The 5,998-nt window shown below is 32.9% G+C and overlaps 1 long non-coding RNA gene across 1 annotated transcript; it reads right to left on the reverse strand.

Moving 5' to 3' along the window:
- Window positions 1–4,534: 4,534 nt before the first annotated feature.
- Window positions 4,535–5,440, reverse strand: LOC147503524 (uncharacterized). The gene is made up of 2 exons (XR_015220203.1): window positions 4,999–5,440; window positions 4,535–4,853 (listed from the first exon to the last, which is right to left on the reverse strand). It is a non-coding gene; the product is annotated as an uncharacterized LOC147503524 (long non-coding RNA).
- Between the last annotated feature and the right edge of the window lie 558 nt (window positions 5,441–5,998).

The following is a 5,998-nucleotide window of genomic DNA, read 5'->3' on the forward strand; positions in this document are numbered from 1 at the left end:
CCACAAGATGCAACTAGTCGACTATTTAAACAACTATGGGAATACTACGTTGATTCTATGATAAGGAGTTAGAGGGGGATTGATTCCACCTTAGCTCAAATCCACTAATCCACTAACGACATTTAATCGTCAGAATCCGAATTAAACCGTCTGAGAATAACTGGGTTATTCCTAATCCCTAATTACACATGGCATTTCTACTAATTCATAACTAGCATGTGAACGATTACACCCATTCTCATGGTGAACTAATCATTTCTAGAGTGGAAAGGAAATTACGACGACTCTACGATAATCGGAATCAAGCTTTCATCAAGGCTTCTCAACCCCCTCTAATGGAGGTTTAGCCGAGAATCATCACGCTATCATTCCCAATCAAATTCGAACAAGACATGATATAAAGATGTGAACTTTACTTGTTTAAACTCAATTCCAAACTACTCATGCAATAATTGAATTAAACTAATAATGACAAATAATTGAATCTAAGAATTGAACTAAATAAGTAAATGGAAATGAAACTAGATTATGGAGAACTAATTAACTTTATTTATCTAATGAATATCAATAACAATAGTTTAATACTGAATTTAAGGGAAGAATAAAAACTAATTAATTAATTTAAAACTAGATCTAGAACTAAGGTTTAATGGCTACTTTTCTTATCCTAACCTAATTTATTTTCTAACCTAATTATCTACCATTAACAAAGAGTCAAGCTCTTGTTTTTATACTTTCAGATCCAAAAATCGTGCATGGGCTTGGAGCCATGTTTTGGGCCAGAGAATCAGGCCCAAAACCCAATTCTTTCAGTCCAAAAAGGTCTCTTCAGCTGTACTTGGTTTCAACAGACTTTTCGTCCACTTCTGCTCCTCTGATTGGTTCAAAGCTTAAATCATTGGAAAGCTCTTTCCGAGCCGGTCGTTTTGACATAAGGTAGGCCCAATTCCGAGGTCTAAGTCCAAAGATACGGCCTTTGGGAGTTCTACTGACTTTGAATGATGTTTCTGCCCACGTCAACTTTTCAGCTTTTGACGGGGCTTTAGAAAGGCTTTATCTTCTTGAATCTTGGCCTTTAATCACAGAACTCCTTAGCAACCGACCTTTGCTCCTTTATCTTGCTAAAGTGGCACATTTCTGCACATAATGGACTTTGAAGCCTGAAATGCATAAAAACACGTAATCAGTATTAACTCTTAATTATTACTCACATAATTAGTCTAAAAGTATGACTGTTACAGGGTTAAAACTACAGTTTTGGGCTCTTATCAGATACCTACTCTACTGACGATTACACAGACGAAGAAGAAGAAGAAGAAGACGATTGGCTTCAGGATCCCTACTATACTGGAGATATTCCTATGAAGAAGAAGAAGAAGAAGAAGGATAATGACGAGGAGTACGATGACGACGACGATGATGGGAGTGCTGATGACGAGCAGGATGAGGACGATGATGATGAAGAAGACTGATTTTGTCTGGTCTTATTTTGTTGTTTAGGTTTTATTTTCGTTAGTTCCGTTCTCTGTTCTTATGTTGTTTTGTTTTACCCTTGTTTTCTTCTGCACTTGTTGATACATTTTGCACTATAATATGTCTATTATCTTTCTCATCATTTGAACCATCAAACTTCACTTTCTAATCTCAACAATCAAACTTCACTTTCAACAATACAGTAAAAAATGGCGAAAACGATTTTGCCCTTTGTTGTATCTGGATGAAACTGTATGATTTGATCCAAATTGGCAAAACCGATCTTGGCCCTTCATTTTCAAGTTTTCATCTCAACATAATCGTGTGGTTGCTAATTACAACAAATCATATCACGTTGGGAACCGACGGAACTGACGAAACCAAATTTGCTGGTCCACATGGTTCTTGTCTAGAAGTATGCACAAGCGCAAAACAGTCAAAAAGCCTTTGAAAAGTCAAAATGTGTGGGCATGGTCTAATTGAGAAGGAATTGACATTATCATGGCCTATTTGAGAAATTATCCTAATATGTTTGAGTGTTTGACTCGCATCCGAATACTTGATACCCTTTTTGAATTTTTTTACCATGATAAAAACATATGTAGATAGAGCATTTTTAACAAAATGCTAACAAAAAAAAAACAACAACATGACAATTTCCAAACTAAGATACAACATGCATGCTATTAAAATGAAGACTCACAATCAAAATGAAAAAACAATTGAACAAACACCATTTTACAGATAAGGCGCAACTTAGATTATTTGTTTGTAATCATGAAGCAATGAGATAAATACACACCTCAATCCATAGTACAAAATATCGCGATTTGTATCGAGATCTCAGCAAAGGATATGAATATATTGAAGATATGAATTTGATATTTTCTAATGGCAAAACTGCAAATATCCTCGATATTTCCTTAAATATTGCAAAATTTTAGTGATAATTTGATATATTGAAAATATCGTGATATGTTTATCTCCACTTTCACTTTCTCTCTCATTTCAACTTTTCTTTATGATATCAATGGCTTATCTTCTTCATGTACTCCAAGAGTCAAATTTTTTGCTAATATTTTACAACTTTTTGAGGAGAAAGAACAAAAAAAATAGATTGAAGTTTTTGTTTAGTGAATAAGGTAGATGATGTTGAACTCCCTCTTCTCATTCTCTTCTCTCCTTTTGTCTTTTTTCTTTAGATCTAGTTTTGAATTTTCTAATATAATTAAACTATTTTTTTCCTTTTATTTTTCAAATCAATCTTTCTATTTTGACTCCATCAAATATAATCTTTATATTTATATTTATATTTTTAATTTTTTTTGTTTATAGAAAATATCAATTTTGTTTCCCCATAAATCCAATTATCAATTACGATTATTCCTTCTTCTTAATTTTCTCATTTTCTCAATTCGATTTCCTTTTACAAATCAATATAAAGAAAATTAAACAAGGAATCAAGAATATTTTGTTTCACCTTATAACATATCCAAATAAATCATGGGTACCCATAAATCATTCCAAAGAAAATTAAGAATAATTGGGTGTTGATATGAAATTATGAAAGTTTCTATTAATTGGTTATATTGTTTCACAGATTTCTTTTCCTTTAATTGTTGATTATTATGTAATAAAAGTAATTGGAATATTTTGGTTATTGTCAATATATAAAAAAATATTGAGATATATCGTGGATTTTAATAGATGCCTCCATGTATAATATCGACACATCGAGCAATATTTCAACGATATATATCGAGTTTTTGGAGGTCGATATATTTGCCTATCGCGATACTTTGTTCTATGCCTCAATCAATGACCTAGAAGGATTTGGCTTCTTTCAATTCCGTAAGATGACATTGCTTATGATAACTGATCTTATTTGGAAGGTACAAAGCAAAAGCCAAATGCAGGAAACAACTATATGGGGAATCAGATTTGTAGTTTAAAATAAGTACAAGTATGTTCACTGCATTGTTAGCAATTCGGGATACGACAAAAATTCGGTAAGTGAATAATTCATGAATTATTCGGTGACTCAAAAAAACGGTACAGTCAAATATTCGGTCAAAAATTCGCAATACGGCAATTAAATGTTTTGTTGCAAAAATTCGGAAGTTAAAAATTCATGATATTATGTTAGTAAATATTAATAATAGTTGTCATTCTTTACAACATAACAAACATATCCAAATAATTTAACTACGAAAACGTTGAAACTAATTGAACGATCCACATAGGTACTTTCATTTATTTGTTATTGGATTGAAATTGCATTTCAAATTTCAAAATACACATATCATAGCATGACATTTTAAATTTTTTCCAAAAAGTATAAAAGCAAAACTTTTGGATTAATTTATCACTAAGAATGTAAGAGTGTGGGACTTAAAGTAAGAGTGAAAACATAAAGTACATAAAAAATAACAAAAGCGCAACCGAATTTTTATTATTTTTTTTTTATTTTTGTTTTTTTAGCCAAATTTTTAAAAAATTCGCCAAAAACCGTATTATACGTTTTAAGGCAAAAAATCGTGAATTATATTCCGAATCTTTCAAACATTCGGAAGTATTATACGTATTGTCCTTCAAAAATTCGATTCGCGAATTATTCGGCGAATTGCTAACAAGGGTTCACTGTTCACAATATATTAAGGTGGAATTCAAAATATATTTCTGAAAATTAAGAGTCAACCTGTTTGGCAACCTTTTCTACACTAGAATGGAAATTTCAAATATCCAAAATTAAGGAATTATATAATTTTCTATAGGGGGTAGAAACTTAAGATTTCTATATATTCAGAAATTTTAACTATTTGAAATAGTAAGTTTTGGAATTTATTTTCAATTCTAATTCGGAAGGACAATTTCCACACAAACGAATCTGTTTAAATTCCGTCAAATCAAGTGCATAATTGTCGTTACCATTGCGAAATACCAAAAAGGGCAAAAGTGAATTACTTGAAGAAAAAAAATGGCAATGGTGAGTTGGAAATAAATTGACACGTAATGGCAATTGCGAAATACCGCCGCGTAATGAAGTGGAGTCGATCCATTATAATCAACACAATCAAGATCCCCATTCATCTCAATACAAAACCTTAACGCCTCAACATTCCCATTAACCGCAGATACATGAATCGACATCCTACCAACCGAAACTGAATTAACTAACTTAACAGAATCTCCTTTTTCACACAAAACCTCCAATAAATCAATTATATTCATTTCTGCAGGATTATGCAAAAACAAGTCACCCCAATCATCCACACGACAACCCGAATCAATTAAAGCCTTAACAACATCAATATTACCTGAATTAACTGCAAACGATAACATTGACCACCTATCGGAATCCCTCTCATTAACATCACCACCTGCATCAATCAAAGCAGAAACAAAGCTAGAACATCCACTAACAACAGCACTCCTCAGTAAACTACTAATTTCTAACTGGGTACATCCAGAAAACTAATTTCAATAGTCTTAAATTGTCAACATCAAAACATGACCAAATTGTACCTGTATAGACAATGAAGACGAGTAGTTGAATTAAAATGGCAAAGCTATGATCTTTACCAAATTTCCTCAAGTACACCACTTAAAGCCCAACTCCAAGAACACAATCAATCTGATTAAAGACCACCAAAATTCTGAAACCCAGGTGGCAGAAGTTCTGCCTCTTGGATTAATCGGCAATTCAAATTTGCACCAGAAATTACAACGAGCTACTAAAGCCCAATTTCACAGTCCCAACTAAAGGAAATGTTTAACTAGATATCAAAATCAACATGCAATCTAATCATATTTAAGACATAATGAATTTTATGAATGAATGAATTGTTCTGAAAACTATTAAGATTACATATATATAGTGTTCAGTGTGTGTCGGTGTTAGTTACAAAGAATATCTTGTTTTGTCTTCGTCTGTTGTCCTAGAGCTTTTACTGCTGACTTTTATGTTGACTCTTGTTTCTGCTCAATTCCCTCCCTCAAGCTGAAGGGAGTAATGCGAACTAAAAGCTTGTTTGTTAGTAGATGGAATCTTTGGGATGAAAGAGCTTTTGTCAGAACATCTGCAATCTGATCTTTGGTATTGAGATATTGTATATCAATCAGATGTTGAGTAACTAATTCTCTGACGTAGTGGTAATCAATTCCCACATGCTTTGTTCTAGCATGAAAGACAGGATTGTTTGCAAGTGAAATTGCACTTATGTTATCATAATAGACCAATGGTGGTGTCCTTAAGGGTATTCTGAGATCCTTGAGCAATACACAAATCCAGTAAAGCTCACCTGCAGTGTGGGCAAGGGACCTCTATTCAACTTCAGTGGAAGATCGTGCCACTGTGTGTTGTTTCTTGGCCGACCATGATATTGGATTAGGACCAATGCATATAACAAAACCAGTTATTGATCTTTTGTCCATTGGGCAACCTGCCCAGTCAGCATCAATATATGAAAGCTTGTATGTCTAGTGATCCTTTAGTAAACCAAATACCAGTGAATGGTGCCTTTCA

Source organism: Coptis chinensis, chromosome 4, assembly GCF_015680905.1.
Source record: "Coptis chinensis isolate HL-2020 chromosome 4, ASM1568090v1, whole genome shotgun sequence".
NCBI lineage: Eukaryota > Viridiplantae > Streptophyta > Magnoliopsida > Ranunculales > Ranunculaceae > Coptis > Coptis chinensis.